This window comes from Panthera leo, chromosome A1 (assembly GCF_018350215.1).
Source record: "Panthera leo isolate Ple1 chromosome A1, P.leo_Ple1_pat1.1, whole genome shotgun sequence".
Lineage (NCBI taxonomy): Eukaryota > Metazoa > Chordata > Mammalia > Carnivora > Felidae > Panthera > Panthera leo.
Genome location: NC_056679.1, coordinates 196,542,456 through 196,566,069, shown reverse-complemented (window position 1 = coordinate 196,566,069; position 23,614 = coordinate 196,542,456). Strand labels below are relative to the sequence as shown.

Here is a 23,614-nt window from a genome sequence, read left to right as displayed (position 1 = left end):
ACTGAGCCACCCAGGCGCCCCAATAGGCCAGGCAACTTAATTAGCACTTTGCATACTTTGCATAGCAAAGGACTACTATCCTTCCTAGTCCATTCTGCATAGCAAGATCAATATTAGTAGTACCATATTTCAAAGGGGGGAAACTGAGGCTCACAAGTAACTGAGTCACTTGCTTGATGACAGTACATAGCCAGCCCATGTATCAGAGGAATTTGAACCAGGCAGTCTGATTTCGAAGCCTGTGTGTGATCTTAGCCTTCTTACCGTCTCTCAACCAAGGCCAGGCCAAATATCTGCTCTGTTCCTGGACCCTAGAGAGGTTAGTGGGTTACGTTCTTGGTTTCTGCCTGCAGCTGACCTAAAGAAACAGTATGTCACCCCAGAACCCGAGTTTACACCCTATAGTCCTGATTACAGAGCACCCATCATTTCACTGGATCCCACTGAAGGCAAGTATAAGATGATGGAATTATCTGTTCCTCCCCTTGCTCCCTCCCCCCAAATCAGGTGGCTGGCCTCTCTCTTTGGGAAGGTGGATGTTCTCTGAGTGGCTCTGAGAGAGAAGCAGGTTTTCTGCTTGCACTTTGAGAACATGAGTGTGAACCTACCCACCATCAGCAGGGAGGTGGCTGGAGCGTAAGGAGGAAACAAAACCACTGTGTTTCTTTCCAAGTCCATTTGGCTGACGGTGCAGGCCTGGCATGACTGGTGTGGAGATGAGGACCGGTCCCTGCATTGAGCGGGCAGAGGGCTGTCCTAGCAACTCCCTGGGCCCCGGCGAGGATATCCTCCTGGGCCAGGGGAGGAAGTCTGCCCCACGCTAGGAAACAACAGGCTTCTTTCTGTACAGTTGGACGCCTCTGCCCATTTCCCACGCTGGCTTGGCTGGCAGGGAAGGGTGTGGGCTGGGGTGTAAAGTTCATGGAAGCGGGGCTGGGACCTGAGGGGGTGTTTGTGCAGAGAGCTTCAAAAGCCCGCAGATGCAATCCTGTACCTCCAGCCTTTTCCCCTGCTTCAGGAGATGTGTCTGGGTGAGGCCAGCTGGAAAGATTCCCTGATAATAAAATAATTGTTTAGAAATGATAGTTTATTCAGGGCTCCCAAGGGAAGCCCTGCTTTTCCTTCTTCCTGCTTTTCTCTCTGAGCTCATGGGACACCAGAAAACTGAGGATGTGTGGAGAGATGGTGTGGGGTCTAAGACTTTATTGAAGGGGAGAGTCAGGTTTTACAACTTCAGAGGGAATCTAGAGCCTTGTTTTCAATGTAAAAAGTCTAGAAATCTAGAACCCTCTCAAATCATCAATTTATGGAGATCCTTTGGTTTCACATTCCTCCCGAAGTAAGGAAGCTTCTCTCAGCATCCCCAGAAAATGCTGTACCCACTTATCGGTGCACCTCCTGAGACAGAACATTTCATTCCCACTGCGGGGTATCCCATTGCGTTTGGACATCTGACAGCTTAGCTGTTCCTTTTGTTGAGCTGAACTTCTCCCTGGAACTTTCTAGCATTTGTCCATATTCTTCTATGTAACATCTTGCATTTCCCCCTTACAAATGGTAATCAAGGTGGCTAAATGATAAAGAGCAGGAGAGGTGGGTTCTCCCTGGGACAGGAAGCGCATCGAGGGTGGAGGAATTTGCTTTTCCCCTCCTTGGGTCTTTGCCCACAGTGGAGGGACCCCTGGCCACTTCCTTCTTCTTTGGGCTTTAGTTTCTTTACTTACACATTGATTGGGGGCTGTATTAGCTTTTCTATTGCCGCTATAACCATTTCACACTAACATAATGGCTTAAAGCAATACAAATTTATTGTCTTTTAGTTCTGGAGGTCAGAAGTCCAGAACAGGTCTCACTGGGCTAAAATCTAGCTGTTGGCTGGCCCATATTCCTTCCTGGAGGCTCTAGGACAGAATCCATGTCCTTGCCTTTTCGAGCTGCTAAAGGCTGCCCACACTCCTTGGCTTGTGGTCGCATTGCTCTAACCTCTACTTATATCATCGCTCCTACTTCTGTGGCTCTGACCCTCCTGCCTCCCTCTTATAAAGACCCTGTGATTACATTGGGCCCACCGGATAATCCAGGATAATCTCCCATCTCAAGATCTTAGCTTAATCCTATCTGTAAAAACGCTTTTGCCTTGTAAGGTGACACATTCATGGATTTGGGGGATCAGGATGTAGGCATCTTTGGGGGACGTCGCTTGCTGTAGGGATGAACTCCATGATCTCTGGAGCCCCCTCAGCCATGTGTTAGCTCAGCACTGCCCCTCAGATGCACCCCCCCTCCTTCCCTCTGGGTTGCAGGACCCCCTTTCTCTTGCAGAGTCTGGATTCCTAACAGGCAGAAATGCTGAGGTCCTGGAGGTGCCTACTCTGGCCGTCAGATTCTGTTCAATTTTCTTATGACTCAAGTGAAAACGCACCGAATTTTTTTACCTTCCAGGAGCCATATTTCTGTTGTCCAGTAGTACCCCTCAAAGTACAGAGAAATATGACCTTATCTCTGCCCTCAAAAAAAAGTTGATCATTCAGTTAGGAGGAGACATAGGCAGTCAGTAGCTCTGTGCCCTTAGCAAGTAACTTACCATCTCTGAGTCTCAGTTTCTCCATCTGTTAACTGGGAATAGTAGCACCTTCTTTTTCCTCCAAGGGTTGCGTTAAGCTAAAAATCAGGAAATATTATGGAAATACAAGGGTTTATTGGAATGGTATGAGATACCTTGAGCAATACCAGAGCAGTCATAAGGACTTACGTGATTAAACATGACCCAAAATTATTATAGGGTAAGGCCGGCTATGGCTTAAGTTGGTGGGGGCCACTCTGGAAGAGTTGAGGACCTTGGGCTTTGGAAAATCATCACCACTGCCAAATCGCATGTTCTAGAACCTCGAAGAAATGGAATGGCTGGTTTATTGAGGCTAAGACAAGAGTACAAATGGAAATTCCCAGCCTGCATAGTGTGGGGTCTCATGCACACACACGCAGGTGCCCCCAGCTGAGTGTCCAAGCTCCTTCTGCCTTTTTCCCTGCAGCCGACAGCTGCTCAGTCACCCCTTGAGCCTAGGAGTAGAGTACGTGTACCCTGTGTGTGCTGTGCTGTTGTCCTGTGGATGATGGACCTGAGTGGGGGCGGCAGGGGGAGGTCTGCACAGGGTCTGGGAACAGGCTCAGCGCCATTTAGGCATTTGGGGTCTGGGGGAGGGCCAAAGCAATGCCCTCTAAGATGCAAAACCCAGAGCGAGGGCCCTGATTGACCAGGTCTAAAGAGCTATTCAGGGGGCAGGGTTGTGGGCAAAGGCACGGAGGCGGGATCTAGCTGAGTGTGGTCTCAGACCTGTGAGGTCAGATTTTGGGGGTGGGGAAGGCATGGAGTAATGGGTACCACATATCATGTTGTACTGTGTGCTACAGAAATTTTAGTAGAAGTGTTTTCTTTTCCTCTGCCAATTTTATGTAGAAAGATATAGCAAACTGTATTTCTTTTTCCTTGTTCTATTTGCCTATCTGGTAGCACCAATTATTATTATTATTATTTTTAACGTTTATTTATTTTTGAGAGAGCGAGGGAGAGAGAGCAAGAGAGGGAGAACACGAGTGGGGAAGGGACAGAGAGAGAGGGAGACACAGAATCCGAAGCAGGCTCCAGGCCCTGAGCTGTCAGCACAGAGCCCGACACGGGGCCCGAACCCACGAACCCTGAGATCACGACCTGAGCCGAAGTCAGACGTTCAACCAACTGAGCCACCAGGCGCCCCTGGCGGCACCAATTAAAAAGCCTTACCCATGGGGCGCCTGGGTGGCTCAGTGGGTTAAGCGTCCGACTTCGGCTCAGGTCATGATCTCGTGGTCCGTGAGTTCAAGCCCTGCGTCAGGCTCTGTGCTGACAGCTCAGGGCCTGGAGCCTGTTTCGGATTCTGTGTCTCCCTCTCTTTCTCTGACCCTCCCCCGTTCATATTCTGTCTCTCTCTGTCTCAAAAATAAATAAACGTTAAAAAAAAAAAAAAAAAAAGCCTTACCCTACCTTACTTCTCATGGGTTTTGCTGGTAAATGGGTAACAACCGGCTGCGGGGTCGTCTGAGGAGCCCGGAATTTTAGGATTTGCCAGGTTGTGTGATGTAAATTTCCCTACTGTGGCCAATTTCACGCCACCACTGTGATGCCACTGAATACCTCTCCAAGCTGGCTCCGGCTTTCATCTGCTTTACATTTCATTTTAATCCTCAAACGATCTTGTGATTTGGGTGCATCATCCCAGATTTGCAGACAGCAAACAGACTCAGAGAGGTGAAGGTTTCCAACCCAGGCCTGCCAGATTCCTAACCTGAGGGTGCTATACTGAGCCTTTCTCCCTCTTGTGGACTTAATTCCGTCCCGACCCCCCCGCCCCAAAACCCTGCCCATTATTGTATTGATGCCCTAAACCCCAGTGTGACTGTACCTGGGGACAGGACCCTTAATGAGGTAAGGTTAAGTAAGGTTAAGTGAGACCCCGGAGGAGAGGCCACGTGAAGACACGGCAAGAAGACAACTGTCTATGAGCTGAGAATCCTCACCAGAACCAACCCTGCTGGCACTTTGGTCTTTGGTCTTGGACTTCTAGCTCCCAGAACTGTGAGAAAATACATTTCTGCTGTTTAAACCTCCCAGTCTTTTGTTCTGGCAGCCCTGGCAAATGAATCCATTCTTTTTTCTTTTTTTACGTTTTTAAAAATGTTTATTTGTTTTTTTGAGAGAGAGAGAGAGAGAGAGCGACTCACAGAGGGGCAGAGAGAGAGGGAGACACAGAATGCGAAGCAGGCTCCAGGCTCTGAGCTGTCAGCACAGGGCCCCACGTGGGGCCCGAACTCACGGGCTGTGAGATCATGACCTGAGTGGAAGTTGGACACTTAACCAACTGAGCCACCCCAGGTGCCCTGCAAATGAATCCATTCTAATAGTGTGGCCCTAAAACCCCAGGGCCATAGGCATTGTCCTGCCAGCTTTTTTGCAGGAGATTTGGCCTTGCAACAGGTCCTGGGGAACGTCTGTGCAGCAGGACCTTAGAGGTCACCCCTAAGGTCTCTTTCCCGGTGACCGGTGCTGTCGCTGCCAGACCTCACGTTGCCTCTCCCCTCGCCACACCAAGGTCAGTGAGGGCTAGATAGAGCCCCAAAGGCATAGAGGGTTGCAGGGGCATTTCTTTCCCCCAAGTGCTGGTGTCAGCTGTACTGTAGGGATTCTCAGGGGGTTGGCATTCAGTGTCAGAGCCCTTGGGAGCTTTGAAAAACTCTCACCCTTCTGGTCTACTAGCAACTCCCTGTGAGTTCAGCCAGGGTGACTGATCTGGAGAATGTGACTGAGAATTGGGGTCGGGGTGGGGAGGAGGGGAGACGGTAGGTCCCAGAAGGGCCAAGAGGAGAGTTGGGCGGGCAGCCGGACTCCCACGTGGCTTCTGATCTGTGGCTGCGGAGTGTGGTCAGGGTGCACATCATACAGTGAGAGGAACCAGCGGAGTCCAGAAGCAGGTTGGGCGTACCACAGCCCCACGCTGTATTGGGGGTGGAGAGCCCTTCGAGGGTCTGCTCTGACCTACCACGTGACCTTTAGATAAGCAGACCCAGGAGCAACGTTTGGTGTTGGGTCAGAGCAGCTTTGGTGGTGAAGGCCTTTGCTGTGAGCGTGCTGGGCTGATGGTGATGATGTTCTAGGAGGGAGTTTGGCAGAGACATTGTTGGACCCCGTGGATGGTAGGTTAGGGTGTGGCGGGTCTGTGTCATGCTGGCTGTTGGGGTTTGTGCTAATGACGTCGCGACGTTTGGTAACACGGACGTGGCTGTGGGGGCTGCATGGTGTTGCCGTGACCTTTGTTGTGTTTTCTAGAACTGAGCGGTGGAGGTGGTGCACGGGGCGGGGGTGGAGGGTGGGAATTGGTGGCACAGTGCTTGTGACCCTGCGAAAGGCGTTGTGCGCCGGCTGTGGTGCTGTTGGAGGATGGTGTTTTCTCCCGGGCTGTGGTGCTTGCTGTTTTTGGTTACCAGTGCCGGCTGGGCTGGTGCTTTCAGTCTGTGACTTCTTGGTGTTTGGGGCGGCCACACGGGCTTTGACAGGGTTGGGGGACAGAGGTTGCTAAGGTGAGGGCTTCAGCAGTCAGGTGAGACCTACCTGCCTTTGATTAATCAAAACAGCCCAGAGGAAGCACAGCCATGCCCCCCAAGCCTGATGCCCCCAGTGCCCCCCTAACATCCTGTCAGTGTCTCTGGCTGGTGTTTTGGGGAGTGTGGCTCATGACTGAACCTGGCAGTTGGTTTTTCTCAGCCGATGCCTCCCGCCCCCACAGAGGGAAGCCGGCTGTGGCTCCTTGTCTGGCTCATGGGCCAGGATAGGGCGAGACAGCTTCTACTGTCCCTGCCAGGCTGCTCTCCTCCAGCCTGACCCCTCCTGGTCCCCTCCCTTTGAAAGGAAGCCCCCACCCCCCACCCCAGCCCTGTGAGGTTCCACTCTCTTGAATGACTGTTGAACTCCTGCTCACTCTTCAAAGCCTAACTCCTCTTCCAGGAAACCTCCCTGATTGACTTTCTCTCCCCAACCCTGAGTGATCTCTGCCCATTTGGGCTTCCACCGGGCGTTGCTGTTGGGACCACTTACTCCCAACTTTGCATGTTGCCTCCCCACTGGATTTTCTACTTGCTTAAGCAAGCATTTATTGGGTACCCAGCATTTGCCAGCAGTGGGCAAGTGAACACAATAGCATCCCGTCTTTGTGGAAAGGGATGAGGTTGGGGGAAGACAGACATTAATCAAGGATCCAAATCAGTACGTGGCTGCACACTGAGAGAGTGCTACGAAGCTAGCAGATGTGGTGGGCAGGGGGGGGGGCACTCAAAAGCCAGGAGGGCCCCTGAGGTGGCCCAGGCAGGGTGGCTTTTAGCCTCGCTGGAGACCGAAGGTGGAAGCAGGTAGAGCAGCGGGGATCGGCCTTTCAGGGAGGAGGTGAGTGTGAACTTCTGCAGGAGACCTGATTGCCTGGGCTCGATGGTGACTCTCTGGGACTGGGTGACTGTGGTCAGGGCCCAGGGTGCCAGGCCCTCCTGCACATTCCTGGTATTTCTCCAGGATGTCCGTGCTCTGTCCCCAGGATCCCACCCCGCCCTGCGTGGGGCCCCACGGCAGCCTGCATGGCCAGTCCCTCAGAAAGGAGGTATCTGCTGGTGTGCCTCAGGGTCCCAGCCGGAGCCCTGCCTGTTTTGGCCATTTTATAATTAAATTTTTTTTTTTTTTAACATTTATTTATTTTTGAGACAGAGAGAGACAGAGCATGAACGGGGTAGGGGCAGAGAGAGAGAGGGAGACACAGAATCGGAGGCAGGCTCCAGGCTCTGAGCCATCAGCCCAGAGCCCGACATGGGGCTCGAACTCACGGACCGCGAGATCGTGACCTGAGCTGAAGTCGGACGCTCAACCGACTGAGCCACCCAGGCGCCCCTGTTTTGGCCATTTTAGCACCAGTTAGGAGAGCAAATGAGGCCTTTGTCCTGAGTTCAGCTCTGCCCTGATGCCCTTCGTGGAGAGGCCAGGATGATAACGACATCTGAGCCCCATTAGGAAGTCGAGGGCTTGGTACCTCGTAGCAGCCGTGAGGCAGGGAGCCTGGCGAAGCCCCCTGCCCCGCTCTGTTGAGAGGGCACAGGAGGGTTGCCGCTAACTAACTGTGTGCAATGAGCCCCAATTTCCCCACCCACAAAATGGGGCTAAAAATATAACATAGCTTTATATCCTTACAAAGTGTAACTGGGGTGATACAGGTAAGGCACTCAGCAGTGGGTGTGGCACGGAGTAAGGGCTCAATAAAGATTCACTGCTGCTGTCGTCCTGCCGGGGTCTGGTCCCATGACGAACTACTTGACCACAGGGATCACAGCTGAGTATTAAAGTGGGGCTTGGGACGATCTCTCAGACTCCCAGCTTTCACATTGGTTCATTGGGCATGCAGGCTGCATCGCATATAACCCAGGCCTTTCAGGGAGTCAGGTGTTCAGGGATACGCATGACTGAGTGGCTGCCCCAGGTGTGACCTGCCTGCTGGGCAGGGTCTGAGCCTCGCCCGATCTCCCCTCTGCCTCTGCCCTGCACTGAGCCCCATACTGTCCTTTGCAGCTAGGCCCCGTTGGCTTGCTCAGAAAATGGCCACAGTCCTCCAGGACCCGCTCAAGGGATGAGGTGGCAGGTTTGAGAGCTGAGGGCCTTGTGCCCAGGGGTTGGGTTCTATCCATAGAACCCCCAGAGTCCTCTGGGGAACTGGTTCACAGGATGGATGATACCAGGCCCCATCCCAGGTTTTCGCTTGGTCCGGGACTGGGATTGGTCTATGGGTTCTGGAGTCCTCGTGCGTGGGTAGCTCTGACATAGCTAGCCCACAGACTGGCGTTTGGAGGCCATGAATCCACATTGAACAGAAAGGAAACTGAGGCCCAGCGTGGGAAGTGGAGACTTGGCCGAGGCCCCAAAGTGGGTGATTGGCAGAGCTGAAACCTCAGTCCAAAACTCTGGACTGTACATCCAGTGCTCCTCACTGCCCAGCATGGCCTTTTGTGGTGGTCCCTCCACCTCAGCTCATGTGAGACTTGGGACCACGGCCCAACTGAACAACATGTCCCCCAGCCAGAGAGCAGGGCGAGTTGTGGCTTGTGCTGGCCGCGGTGGGGTAGGCACCAGCAATGGGGCTGGTTACACAACTTCACCTGGACTGGCCTCCCTTTCCTCATTTGGTGGGCGTGTTCATGCACAGTGATGGGTGTGTGAGGGGTGTGTAAGGGTGTGTAGGGGCAGCTCCCTGCCATGGAGGCCTCTGGACAGCCTCACGTGGGTGAACTCTCACCCCTCCTCGGGGTTTTATTGCAATAGCCATAACTGTGGGGGTAGGGGCAGGGGCAGGGACATAGCAGCAAACCTGTCATCCGCCAACTCTCTGTAACCTTAGACGGTTTCCTTGGCCTTCAGTTCCTTCTCTTCGAAGGAGGTCATCATTCTTGCGCTGCCCACTGCCTGGGTTGCTTGGAGGGTACAGTATAGTGAGGCATGTACAGGCTTCCTGGAAGGGAGAAAATCATGTCTGAGATGTCACACAAGCGGAAACTCCCCTTACAGCGCCCATGGCAGACAGAACTAATCAATCACCATACTCTGTCCTCTGAACCTGGACAGATTCCTTTGCCAAAACAGGGCTTCGGGCAGACTTCCCAATCCATTGGAGCTGGCACTCGAGACCAACATTTTCTGAGCGATCTAGAAAGGGATGCTGAGTCTGCAGCTGGGCATGTCTTGTATTGAAGGCTTCAGCTAATGATACCTACTTCTCTCTGTGTCCTAGGATGGGAGCCAGGAAGTACTCAGGGCTCTGGGTCTCTGGCTTTCGGTTCCGCGTCTGTCTTTTGACTCTCTTCTCCCCTTTCCCCTTTCCCCCTGCCCTGTGCCTCTCTCCACAGTTGGCACGGAAGGGAGTTGTGGTGCTAGGTGCTGGATGGTCCGTAAGGAAAGTAAATCAAGTGAGATAGAGATCAGTTAATGGATAGAATCCTCCCTTCTCCTCCCTGACCTCCCCTTAACTGGCTTCCAACACAACCAAGCTGTCTGAGGCCAACATTGCCCCCTAGTGGTGAGCACTGAGAGCATGCTGACTGTACCACGTGCTCTCCATCGTTCCTTTTCTTCCCTGCCCAGGCATGACCGCATCGCGTTACCTCCGTCTTGGTTACGAGCTTTCTTTTCCACTCCTACACTTCTCTGACAGGTGTCATAGGAAAGACAACAGAGCATAGGGATAAAGGTCATGAAGGGGCACTAGGCTGGGAGCAAGAGGAGTTGACTATAGCTTCCTTCCCATTGATACCTTACTGTGCGACCTTACTGTGCGACCAAATTCCTGCCTCTCTGTGGGCCTTAGTTGCCCCGTCTGCACTGTAAAATTGGCCTATGTTCAGTGTGTCCTGAAAGGGGTGCCAAAATCCTTTTAGTCTGGACAGCTTTTCACCGCATGTAGGACTGCCCGTGCAGTCGGGACAGTTAGCATCTCAGGCACCCAAATCATTGTACCAACTTGGAGCTCGCAAATGCCCCGTAGCAGTGGTACTGCCCACGGTTGGCATCCCGAGACCAGGGGGCCTGGAGATCATGCACGAGGTGGATGCTTCCTCCTAGGGTGCGGTGAGTTCACCAGGTGGCCCGGGGAATGGTCCACCCAGAGGGACTGTGGCCTCAGCCTTTGGACCTGCGTTTGTATCTATGCTCAGCCACTTGCGAGCCCTAAGCCTTCGGACAAGTTTGAACAAGACTGTGTGGTTCTCAGACGAGGATAGAAATAGCCCGGTAACCCTTTCCCTCTAGCAGCAGATGGGGTGAGGTGCTCTGCGTGTACTCGAGGGCACGCACCCTCGTACTCCTGACTGGCTCCTGGCCCCGACTCCTAACCCCACCCCCTGCCCCGGCCCTTCCACCACAGGAACAACCGTTTCCTGTGCCTTGCGCTTTTTTGTTTGCAAGAGGGAGGCTGTTAATCTCATTTGCGGGTGTGGGGCCTGCGGCTCAGAAAGGTGGTGTGACTGGGCTTAATTAAGCAGCAGGGTCAGGGCTAGGACTCCGTCTGCGTCCATTTCTGTCATTGTCGCTGTGTGTGCTGGGTCTCAGCTACTGTTTATCGAGCATTATGCTGTGTGCCAGGGCTTTGGAGAAATGTTCCCAGTCATCTCAAACACACACGCACACATACACACTCTGCCCACTTTACAGATGTGGAAACTCGTCTTCTGAGAGAAGTCCCCAAATGTGTGCCAAGGCTGCCCAGGTTGGCACAGCCAGGATCCAAGGCTGCTCCCTCTGTCTCCAGAGCTTGCCCCCCCCACCACCCCACATCTCTTTCCACTTACCTCCCAAAGCCCCCCATCCCCTGGGCCATTGCCAGGCCATGCTCAGTGGTAAGGCCTGGCCTGAGTTGTGCTAACAGCCAGGAGTGGGAGGGGGCACACTGGGCTCTGTGCCCAGGAATGTGTTGGGAAATTCCACTGCCATCCCACGCTACCCTCCCACGCTGGGAGGGAAGAGTTAAGTGGCTGCCTCGTCCCTTATGGATCACGGAGGCCTCTTCACTCCTTTTACAGCCTGGGTCTCCTCAGGAAACTGCCTGTGGCGCCCCCCCCCCCACCCCCCGCCCCTCCATCCCAACTTTTTGCCTTCTTTGGTCCTCTCTCCCCATGAGGCTGTACAGCCCCACCCCCTCCCAAGCTCTAGCTTCCCAAGCAGGCAACACTTGGAAGTAGGGATTGAAAGCTCTCTTCTGACAACACACGCAGAGTGGCCGGCTGCTCACGCGTACGGACCAGCATCAGCTGGTTCTCGGCACATACCTTGTGTTCTTGGGGAGGGCATGCGGGAGGCTTCCCCCGGACCGAGGGCAGTGAGGGGGCCTGTGTCCCTGGCAAGAAGATTTCGTCTCTCTCTTACCCCCAGCCTACAACTGGGCAGGAGGTGAGGAGGTTTGTGAGGCTTCTCGACTCCACCTGGACCTCCAGTGGCCAGAGAGAACCCCGACGGCAGCGGAAGGAGGCTCTGAGCAGGGCTGCGGGCTCTCTGGGTCAAGGGGATTTTCAAGGCTATCTATCTCCTGGAGACCACCCACCATCTGGTGCTTGCATCCCCCTGCCACCCCACCACGCAGGCTGTGTTTGCACACGCCCAGTCTCAGAGCCCTCACTACCTCCAAGGCCGCCTGGAACCATCTTTGGGCGGCTCTGGCTGTCCCGGGGCTTCCTTAGGATAAATGAGCTACAGGCTTAGCTTTGTGGGACCTCACAGAGTGAAGCTTACCCCTCCCCTGCAAGTCCCAGCTCTTCCCACCCCCTTCCGCCCAGGCTCTCCCGCCAACACAGGAGACCAGACATCCTGGATCTGTAACTGTCTGGCTGTGGCTGGCTAATCTCAGACAAAATCTGGCGCTTATGGCCTCAGTTTCCTTATTTGAAAAAAAGGAAGTGGGACTGTGTGATCTCAGAACCTCCCCTCCACCATTTTCTAGGAGTCCATGGGAGGCAATTATCCAGAAGGTTCTAGAACCATCACACAGGGGAGAGATGACCTGTGTCTGATGTCTTGTGTTTGACAGTGAGTTTTCTGGCAGACCAGTCTTAGGGAGCAGGTGCCCTAGACTAGGTCCCAACAAGACCTGGTTTTTGAATGTCACAGATTGAAGGGCCCTCCTCAGCCCCTCCTCAGAAGGGTCTTCCCTAGATTTCTGTTGACTACTAGATAGTTTCAGGCTCCTCCTCACGACACCGAAGCCCCATTATGATCTGATCACAGCCAGGCTCTGAATCGGAGCGCAGCTGCGGGAGAGTCCTGAGTTTTGAGTCCCACCTCCGCTGCACCTTGGCCACCCACCATGGGCGGATCAGTAAGCCTCTCTGACCTCGAGTCTCCCCATCTTTTAGACAAAAGCAAATTCTGGTGCCTCATAAGCGCTCAGAAACAGGCACTCCTGCGTCTGGGGGAGGGGCTGCCTCTTCTGCCCTCAAGGTCAAATGTTGGTAGCCCTCCCCCCCCAGAGTGTGGCAGGACCGCCTCGGGCACCACACGACACTCCTGCCTTCAGGTTTTTATCGACCATCTGCTGTATACCAGAAACGGAGGGTACAGTGATGGAAAGACGGACAGGCTGCTGCATTCATGAGCTCTCTAGAGGCACAGAAATGAGGAAGCAAATCAGGAGACAGAATGGGGGCAAGCGAGCGGCTGCTGAGGGGTGCAGAAGAGGAAATAATGGGAGACGGGGCCGTCAGGAAAGGCTTGTGCCAGCATCGACTTTTGAGACCTCTGGCAAGAAAGAACATTGGAAAGAGCCTGGACGGGCCCTGATTGGAGGCTGGTGGGGTGAGGGCACAGACCTGCAGGGGAGGGCGACACGAGTGGAGTATGCCAGGTGGTGAGGTCAGGGCAGGCACTGTCTCCCCCCCACCCCCACCCCCGCCCCCGTGTTGCTGTGCCCTGGTGCTTTGTTGCTCTGTGATGTTTGATAGAGTGTTGACAGAGTCCCTCCACGTTGGAGTTCTCCTGTTTCCGTTGGCATTTACTAACACCCTCTGGCTGGCAGCAAGGGAGTGACTGTTTCCCTGTCCCCAGGCTGAGAGGAGATGTGGGTGAAGGGCCTTGTGTCCTGGGTGGGGTGGAGGGGGAGGGACCGGCAATGAGTGCCTGGGCCTCCAGGTTGAAAGGCCGCGTCTGCTGCAGAGTTTGGGGGTGGGCAGGAGTGGGGGAGCAGAGCCATTGTCAGCCCACAACACCCAGGAGGGCGAAGCCCCAAGCATGGCTTCTGATACGGTGATGAACCCTGAGTGGACGGCAGCCGGAGCCAAGTGTGGCCCAAGGCCTGGCCCCAGGCCTGCAGGGTTCAGATTCTCATCCTGACCTGTCAACAGTCCTCAGTATGACCCAGGTTGGCTCGCCTGACCTTGAATTGGGTGCAGGATTTCAAGTCAAACATTACCTAATGTTCGGTGGGCAGAGTCCAGCGCTGGGAGTACGGGATCTGGGTTCCGGTCTGGCTCTCTATCATCTTGCCACTAAAGCTGAAGAGGACCCTTCTCCCTACTCTGCACCATGAGAAGCTTAAACTACGAGTTTCTAAGCCCCTTCTTGCTCTGACAGCTTGCAATTCTGATTTATCCTAGTTTTACAGGACATTGGCAGGAGGGTTTTGTGGGGAGGGGAGAGTGAAGGATGAAGCATGATGAATCTCAAAAACTGATGGATAATTCTGAACATTCAGATATCTTTTTAAATTTTTCTTTTAATGTTTATTTTTTGAGGAAGGGAGAGAGAGAGACAGAGCATGAGCGGGGGAGAGGCAGAGAGAGAGGGAGACACAGAATCTGAAGCAGGCTCCAGGCTCCGAGCTGTCGGCACAGAGCCCGATGTGGGGCTGGAACTCACGGACCATGGGATCACGACCTGAGCTGAAGTCGGACGCTTAACCGACTGAGCCACCCAGGCGCCCCAGAACACTCAGATGCCTTAATAGAAGTCGGAGGTGTAGAACTAAGGAGGAGATGGTTCTGTCACCACAACAGGCAAACAAATATGCTCTCAGGGAAGGAGGAACAAAAAGCCAGATGCCTTTAAGCCATGTATTCTTCCAAATGGTAGAGGCTGTAGCAGCGTGCAACCCAGAGGAAACCAGATTCCAGGGAGGGCGTGAGATTTGCCTGCAAATACTTGACGTTGGAGAGGATGGCGCTGGCGAGCGGAGGTCGCAAGGGGAGGTTCCCACTCAGGCTCTGGAGGACCTTCCCGTATGTCCAGAACTGCCCCCAGATGGAATGAGCTGGCCTGCCTTGGATGATAGGGTGTTTCCTGTCATGGGAGATAGGAGAGGGCAGGTGGGACGGTCACCTGGCAGGCTGGCTGGTCTTTGTCCTCTGGGGGACCGTACTGGATGATCCCTGCCAGTTCTGCGTGGATGCCATTCCGTGAGGCGAGTTCAGGTCCGAGCCTGCCAACTCCTGTCGCGGGCCGCCGGGATAGTCACTCAGCCTCTGTGTGCCTCAGTTGACTCACGTGACAGGAGAGAGAATACCTGTGTCTCTCTCGGGCTTGTCGTCGAGATCAGTCGAGGCCACGGCTGCGGAGTCCTTTGTGTGGGGCAACCCCAAATTTGAGCAAGAGATGATTATCGTTTTCTCTGCATTGTCTGCTTGGCACCCATGTCTGCTGATGTTTGGGTGGCGGGCTGGGAGGAAGGAACCCCTCTTCCCACAGCTCGAACTGACGGGTCTATATAGTTGAGTTTCTGCCTTTAGGAATCTAGTCTTTGGGGGCAACAGAGGGAAGAGTAAACCCTGAAGCAGGGCTAATACAACCTGGCGTGAATGTTGCCATGGGCACTGGCCGAGACAGACATCACCCATCAAGCACCGTATTCATCCTGCTGACTTCGGATATGGCTTAAAATCCTCAAACACATGATGACTATTAACTGTTAGGATTTGGCCTATAAGAGAAACTCTATTTGCTACCCCTAAATAAAGGGAAATTATTAATGCCATTCGTGGTCCGTGCAAGCAAGCGACTCAGTAAATGCATGACGGGGAGTGGCTGTGCTGGCAGGGAGTAGGGCTTGGGACAGCTGGGAGCTAAATTAAATTAGGCTGGGATGGCTTCTTGGTGGAGGTGGTGGTGGGCTAAGTCCAGGAGCGGGGAGAGTAAGAGAAGAAGAGAGAAGCAGCAAGGGCATTCTGGGCCATTGGTATGGCGTAAGCAGGGACTCCGGGTGGCGGTGGGTTGGGAGTAGGGCTTGCGATAGCTTAGGGCTGTGGTGAGTGAGCACTGGGCTGGGTGTCTGGTCACTGATCGCCACCCTTTCACTCTGTGGCCTCGGGTAAAGCCCCTTCCCTTTGTGTGAGGAAAGGAGCGAGCATTCGTCTGAGATCCTGCAAGCTCTTAAGAAGCTCTGAAAAAACCATTTCTGCAAAGACCAGCATCTCTGACACACACACATGCACACACGCACCCCTCTCCTCAAGCAGTGGGTTCCTAATGAATGCCTTGTTGGTGGCAGCATATTAAAGTGTGATCCAAATGACTCAGAAATCTGGGGGCTGGAAACAGTAAGTACACCAGGGTAGTTACCGGGGATAGAAGCAGGATGTGGGCTGAGTGGGGCTTGGACTTGACAGATCCCTGGATTTCCAGAGGATGGAGTATTTTCCCTGAGGTCAGCAGCAGGTTGAGGTCCAGAGCAGCCGAGCTGGGTATCCGGGCCTCGGCATCATTTCAAGGCGCCCTTTCATTCTTGGCCAAGAGGGAGGGGAGGCTGGGCAGGGGCAGGGGGGCTGACAGGTTCTCATCTATTTATAGCTGGGATTTGGGGTCACGCGGTTCTGGGTGCTGGGGTGGCCTGATGCTTGGCTTTGCCAGCCAGTCACAGGGCAGCTGGCCCCAGGGTCCTGCACATTAGCAGGTGCCCTAATGTGAACCCACAAGGCTGGCCTGGGCTCTGGCCAGATGCTCAGCATTCCCTCCTGACTCCCAGCAGGCCTCTGGGGGGCTGCCAAGTGCCGGCTGGGATAGAGGTAGAGAGTGTGGCAGAGCAAAAGGGAAGAAAGGGCTTGTGTGAAGGCGGCTGGGAGGGCTGTCCTGGCCAGTGGTTCTGAGCTTTGCGGGGTTGACAGAAAGTCAGGGTGCTGAGGGCAAAGGTCCCAGAATGGGTACTCGAACTCCTGGGTGCCGGCGTCAGTGTCACACTGGAACGAGAGAAAGAGAGTGGGAGGGAGAGAGAGCGAGCGTGAGCGAGCACCTTGGCCTGCCCAGGCCTTTCTCATCCTCAGGACACATCTTTTCCCCTCCTGCAACACTCAGCACCTCGGAGACCAATTAGTTAATTTCCACTGAGATGCACAGCCACGAGCAAGCAGGATTAGGGGACTTGTCCTGACCGATCAGCACATCTGCTCCCCTTTTGCCCTGTTGGAAACTCAGTTAAGGCTGTGCAGGGCTTTTCATACAGAGGGTGGCATGTCAGGGTAAAGAGGGCCAGTGACCTTGACAATGACTGCGTGGGGCCTGGGAGGCAAAGCGTGGGCTGGAGTCATGACTTCGGAGAACTCATCCAATTTTGGGGGCTTGTAGGCTCCTCATCTGTGAAATGGGGAGAACTCACCAGGATGCTAGAAGGGCCTGATAAGAGAGCCTGTGGATCCGTTCTGTAGCTTTCCACAAACGGGAGTATGGTAATAGCCGTATTCCTACCCACCACCCGCATGCACCTGTGTATACGCGCACTCAGGTGCCGGCCTAGCCTGGACGAGGAAGGTGCGAGAGACCCCCCGACTTGCCTGCCTGACGCTGGCTGCACTGCTCCCCTGTTCTCAAGTACCCCAAACTCAGCATGTCCCAAGTGAAGCTCCTTTCACGTTTCACTCCCTGCCTCCAGCCCTGAACCAGGGAGCCCTCCTTAACTTTTCCTCCTTCCTTACTCCCCACAGCCCGGCTATCGCCCAGTCTGTTCACCAGAACAGAGATCACAATATGTCCAACATTTTCTCCTCTTCATTTTACTTCCTTCTGCCCAGAGGCCACTATGTCACATTGGCCTGTGGGGCAGCCACTCATTGGACCTCCTGCTGCCATTTTGTCCCTATCTTCACGTGGCAGCCAGAATGCAAATCCGACTTGTCACTGTCCTGCAGAAATCCCCCTCAGTGGAGCCCCATGATCTCAGGACAAAGGCCACCCTTAACACAGTGGTTAGAAGTCCATTAGAGCCCTGAGTACTTCCTTCTCATCCTTCCTGGTCTCCCCGAACCCTCACTCCAGCCAACTGTCTTTGTGTTCCAAATCTCCTGGGCACAGGTCTGGGAGCTCCCCGTCTAACTAGATGGCGGGGACCCTGCCTTTCTATCACTGCTATATCCCCAGATGCATGGTGCAAGTTAGCACTGAAATAACTGTTCGGGGAAAAGGAAAGTGTTTATATACTCTCAGGGCAACAGGGAGTTCTCCATACTGATATCCAGGCTCGGGAGGTCTGGAGAGAAACCCCACCCAGGGCAGCAGGAAGCCTGGGTCCCACACAAGCCTCTTCCTCTGAGGCCTCCGTCTCGTGTCTGTACAACCAAGGGTCGGACCAGATCTCCTCATTCTCATCTAAGGGCCCTTTTACTTCTACTGGTAGGACAGGAAAAAGGCAGAGGCTAGTGTCATGGGCATTGCAGCCGGACAGGCCCAGGTTCAAATCTTGGCTTTTATCCCTGGTTGGCCAGTGATCTTGGGCCTCTCTGCACCTTGGTTTCTTCATCTGTGAAGGGGACGGAGATCATCATTTCTGTTGTCTCAAATGGCAGTGCCCGATACTCAGCAAGCACACAGTAAGTGGGGGCCCCTTCCTTTTTAAAAAAAGTTTACAATCTGACAAAGGAACGTGGCAGTTCAAATGACTCTTTAAGAAAAATTCATTTCCCCCCTTATCTTTTAGTGCTGAGTACTTGTAGAGAGGTTGCCGGGCGTTTGGTCTGGCCTTTTACTCTGCCTCTCCTGACATCCCAGTCTACCTTCTCCATACACAGGGCAAAAAGACTTTTTGGTTTCTTTACGAACGGTCCAGGCATGTCTGTGGAGGTTAGTGTTGTGACTCTTGGGACCTGGTGCCACCCCAACCCAGGTTGGCACTAAAAGAGGCCAGAGAACAGGATCATTCCCTAACCCTTTGCCCACAGCTACGAGATTATCTGCCCACGGGTCTGGGCCAACCTTGGCTCAGTGAAGGCAAACCGAAGGCTGAGCATGACACCCATTCTTTTTTTTTTTTTTTTTTTTTAATGTTTATTTATTTATTTGGGGGGGAGAGAGCAAGGGCAAACAGGAGAGGGGCAGAGAGAGAGGGAGAGAGAAAATCCCAAGCAGGCTCCGTGCTGTCAGCTCCAATGAGGGACTTGATCGCACGAACCATAGATCATGACCTGAGCCAAGATAAAAAATCACACGCTTAACTGACTGAGCCACCCAGGTGCCCCTGACACCCATGTTTAAAAAAATATTTATTTTTGAGAGAGTGAGATAGAGCATTAGCAGGGGAGGGGCAGAGAGAGAGAGGGGGACAGAGGCTCTGAAACGGGCCCTGTGCGGACGGCAGCGAGCCCCTGCAGGGCTTGAACTCACCAACCACGAGATCATGACCTGAGCTGAAGTCGGATGCTCAACCGACTGAGCCACCCAGGGCACCCCCCCCCCCCCCACCACACCCATTCTTAATGGAAAGATGGCCCAGGGGCAGGGGCCAAGACCCAGAGGCAGGTATCCGTGCAGACGCCTTCCCAGACACCCTGTCACAGGGTGGCCTTGTGCCCAATCCCGGCTGCATGCCTGCTGTAGACTACAGAAACTGGACCTGGAGGTCCTGGACATTCAGGGAGGAATGTCTTCCGTAGTAGAAAAGGTGAAGGAGGATTCAGAGGGTTGGAATGGAGACCGTCAAACAGCAGTGAATGTCAGCAACATGAATGAAGGGATGAATGAGCAAACCAATGAATAAAAGTATTCTCCTGCCAGTAAAAGCCGAGTCTTTTCCCAGACCTCAGAAGCACAGCATTAGCCCCCTTGGCTCAAGCCTTGTCAGTTTTATTAGGTGCTTAGAGTAGAGAAAAAAATCACTAGGGAAAACCATAGCGTTAAGCTCAGTGGTTCTCAAACTTTTTTTTTTTAATGTTTATTTTTGAGAGAGAGAGAGAGAGAGTGGGGGAGGGGCAGAGAGGAAGACAGAGGATCCCAAGCAGGCTCTGTGCGGACAGCAGCGAGCCCGACGTGGGGCTCGAACTCACTAACCGCGAGATCATGAACTGAGCCGAAGTTGGATGCTCAACCAACTGAGCCACACAGGTGCCTGTCAAGCTTTTTTTTTATCCTACCCAACCTGCATGTTAGAGAACCCAGGCTTTCTGCCCTCTGCATATCCAGGGTACTCAGGATTGTTTGATTATAAGCAATGGAGACCTGACTCAAAGTCACCCCCTAATAAAGGAATTTATTTTGTCATGTAAATGAAAATGTGGGGTTCAGGTTCAGTTGGCTCTAGGTGCTCTATCTCTCAAGTCGACTTTGTGGGATACCAGTTTCATACAGGTTCTTCCCAGTCAATGGGGAAAATGGCCACCAGGCTTCTCATGGATCAGCATAGTAACCACAATAGGAGAAGAGCATTTCTTTTCCAATAACATCAGCCAACATTGTGGGGCTGACTCATGTTGTCTGGATTGGGGGCACAGGGTCAGCTCTGAGCCAGTTATGATGGCTGGGAAACGAGGGCCTCTTTTTGCCCAGCACTAGGTCATGGGCCCACTTCTGGAACAAGAGTGTGTATGTGGGTTCAGCATCACTGACCTATGAGGCCTCAAATGGGAAGGGTATTGTTCTCCAGAGAGATGGCAGAGGGATAAAAAACTCCTTGTGCTCATTGAACAGTTCCTCTTTACATTAAAAACCAATCGTCCTCCACATTGGGATTTTAAAATGTGATAATAACTAATTATCTACCACACCTTTCACCGGCATCCTTTGCCACACAGGGGAGACCTGCTGATGTGGAATGCTTCCCCACTAGCTGACATGACTGCCAGTCAAAGGTGAGGCTCTGGGATCGACTCTCAGCAGGACATCTGTGTTGAGCAGTTTCTTGGATGTGGGGAAAGATGGATGCTGCTGTGACCACATTCTACCCACCGGGACACTACAGTCTCTGAGAGGGATCTGCGGGGAGGTTGACATGTGTAGTGATGTGATAGCTGTGGGCACCCCTGTCTCCCAATCATAACTGGGTTTGGAAAGGACCCAAGTTTGGATAGAAGATTCCATGCGATGGAAGGGTTGGGTTTGATTATCCCCCATCTGTGATCGATTGGTAATGACTGCCAAGAGTGCGGTGTTGGAGAGTCCGAAGCTGTGCTCCGGCTCAGCAGGAGGGAGGCCTGTGATTGATTAGCAGTGTCTGCCACGGGCAAAGGCACTGAAGTGGTGAAGTTTGTCATGGGAGCCATTCCCGGGGGATTTTTTTTTAGCTCTCTCATTTCAGACATGAAGCAACAGAACCAATGAGAGCAACATCGGGGCTCAAAGGAGAAACAGATGCAAATGGGGGCCTGCCTGGGAAGTGACTTGAGAGTTAATTCAGAGACCTAGCCTTTGACTGTGTGTCAGCCGTTTTCCCTGCCTTTGCCTTTTCTCATCTGCAAATGGGACAAATGGTCCAGTCCTGTGAACCAAGCAGGACTGTTAGGAGGATCAGTTGAGGTGATAAATGGGAAGTCATTTCATCATACGATTATAACAGCAAGCATTAAGTGCCACTTTATGTTCCAAGCACTGTTCTAAGTGCTTTACTTTAGCCGCATTCAGTCCTCAAAACAAGCCATGAGGTAGTTACTGTTATCCTCATTTTAAAGAGGACAGCACTTAGGCTCAGACATTAAGTCACATGTCCACACAGCAGGGCAGCCTGGGGCTGTGGCCTGCACTGAATCCCTTCATTATGGTGCTTCTCACGGTAAACTGTAAAGTGTGCTGCACCTGAAAGGGATTACCTGAAGCAGTACCTCTAATTCCTTTCTTGCTCAGGAAATGTCCCACTAATCCACTCCCTCATTAACACCCATGGAGGTGAAACTGGTCTGCTCTGGTCTGTGTGTCAACCTTTCAGGCGTCGATGACACTTTTCCAAGACCTCATAGGCAGTAAGGAAGGGAAAGCAGTGTAAACCTAAGGGTGAGCCCTTAATCCCCAGTCAAACTGCCTGGATTTACCTCCTGGCTCTACTGTTTCCCAGCTGGGTGACCTTGGGCAAGTTAGCTAACCTCTCTGAGCCTTGGTTTTCTCATCTGTAAGTGGAGATGATAATCATACCTGCTGTGTGGGATTATTGCAGGCACTAAAGAGGATCGTGTAAGAGAGGTACCTGGTAGCATATTAAATATGCAGTGTGGGTCATGGGGATGGGGGTGGGAGTGTGGGTGCAGAGGTTAAAGGGGCCTGAAATGGTAGGGAGGGGGGCTGCTCTTCTCAGGACCAAGGACTTCCTGCAGCCTCATTTATGATGATGCCCTGGACAGCTCTGAGCAGATAGAAGGAAGCTAGCACCCTCTACCCTAAGCCCCCAGACCTGGGGCTCGCTAACCCCTCTGGAGTGTGCCTCTGCTCTCACCGGCTCTCCCGCCGCAGACAGATGCTGCTTCCCTGGTCCTTGCTGCCGCAGCCCCAAACCAGCCAAATCCAGAGTGAGCTAGGCTGCAGCCTGCACTTCCTGGGGGCCTTTGAGGCTTAAACAAGTCTAATAAAAGGAGCACAATCAGAAGAGATTCTGATACTAGGGTGAGGCATCTGAGAGTATACAAGTGCCCTTGTTTTGGGACCTGATGAAATAAGCAAAGGGATAAATGACAATGCTCCTTGATGGTTTGCTTTCCTGTCATTTACTCTGGGTACTTTGCCATTGGGAATGGGCTTCAGTAAGCCCACCTGTGAAATGGGACCCGGCAACCTATGGGGAAATGAGTGAAATGTATAGATTCCTGGTCTGGGGCAGTATTCTGGACAGTGGACTTAGTGGTTGCATCATCGCTTGGGGGCTTGTTTAAAATGTACATTCCTGGGTCTCCAGGATGGAGAATCCAAAGATGGATTCAGGGCCTTTGGGGTGGGGCCCAAGAAGTTGCATTTTTACAGGCTTCCCCAGGAGATTCTGCAGCAGCGGCTAAGTGAACGAAACCTTGGAAATACCGTGTCTCTTCTTAAGGATATTCTTTGATTCTCTTAGATATTTCCTAGGCTCTCCTCTGAGAGAGCCTCCGCCTGTCGGGCAGCCAAAAGACCCTGCAAGATGCCCAGGGCTCCTGCTTAAGAGTTTCTAGAGACGAGTCTCTGCTTGTGCTCGAGCTCCTCATCTCTGGAGGTGTGCAAGGAGCTCCTGAGCGTGCCTGCTCCGGGTTGGGGCTGGTGAGCCAGCCAAGCTCAGAGCCTCCTTTGGTGACTCTGTGATTTCAATGCCTGGAGAGGTTTGTCTTACCTAGCAGAAGTCAGTTGCTGCAGAAGGGGGTGAGGGGTGGGGGGTGATTCGACAATATCAGAGCTGGAAGGCAGTCCTTTGCTGGAAGGCTCCTCTTCTCCCCTCTGTGGGCAGGATCTTACCCACTGGTTCAGTGAGTGGAGACGAGCTGAGCTGCTCTGATCGGACTGGCAGCCGGCAGCCCCCTCCCCCTTTTCACAGCCTTCCACAGATTACTGTACCCTGCGCCTAGGTCTAGGTGCTTGTGGTTTTTCTGTTTAGATATAAAAGGATATATCGATAAGAGTTTCGTTCAACAAACATGGGTTGAAGGAGCACTTGCGGGCCCCCAGGGGACCCTCGGGCACACCCTGTATCCCCTGGCCTTGGGTTCGAAGGCTCCCCATGGGGACGTGATGCTAGGGCTGTAGGAGTGTAAGTAGGGCAGAGGGCATTCTCAGGCGAGACTTGGAAAAGCAGCATCCTGAAGACGTGGTGCAGAGAACAAAGTCGCCTAGCCGGGAAGGCTGGGAGCAGGGTGGAGTGGGGGAACGCTGTGTACAAAGGTGCGGAGGTGGGACCATTCAGGGTGCTTGGCACAGGGGGTGGGGAGGGGCAGGGCAGGAGGCTGTAAAATGGCAATGAGCAGATAGGCCCCGCGTGGAGAGTCCTTTTGCGAGCCAGATCCTTCAGGGAAGAGACGGGGAGAAGCCTTCCTCCTTGGGGCCTCTTCTTTAAGATGTGGGGTCCCCCACTCCTCACAGCAGCTCCCCAGAGGTGGGAGGGGTCAAAGAAAGGCCAAGACACCCTCCCGAAAGGCATTCACTCCACTTTTGGGATGGGACTCGGATTCCAAGTGTCATTTCAGGAATGCGACTGTATGGAGAGCCTGGCCCCTGGGAGCCGGGCTCTGCTCCTGGCTGGCTGCGTTGCTCTTGCTTCTCTGTTACAGCCTTTCTGAGCCTGAGTGTTCCCATCTGCAGAGTGGGATGGTATGAATTTCTACCTTGAGGATTGTTGCGAAGCCTGAAGGACATGCTGATGAGGGCCATCAGCAGCAGAGGACA

At 53.3% G+C, this 23,614-nt stretch overlaps 1 protein-coding gene and 1 long non-coding RNA gene across 2 annotated transcripts in view; one reads left to right on the top strand and one right to left on the bottom strand.

Annotated features, from left to right (window-relative positions):
• Positions 1 to 23,614, top strand: part of PPARGC1B (PPARG coactivator 1 beta) — a 105,226-nt gene that overhangs the window by 30,411 nt on the left and 51,201 nt on the right.
• LOC122226391 lies at positions 2,594 to 12,022 on the bottom strand. Its single transcript, XR_006205607.1, has 3 exons — positions 11,377 to 12,022; positions 8,928 to 9,068; positions 2,594 to 2,661 (listed from the first exon to the last, which is right to left on the bottom strand). It is a non-coding gene; the product is annotated as an uncharacterized LOC122226391 (long non-coding RNA).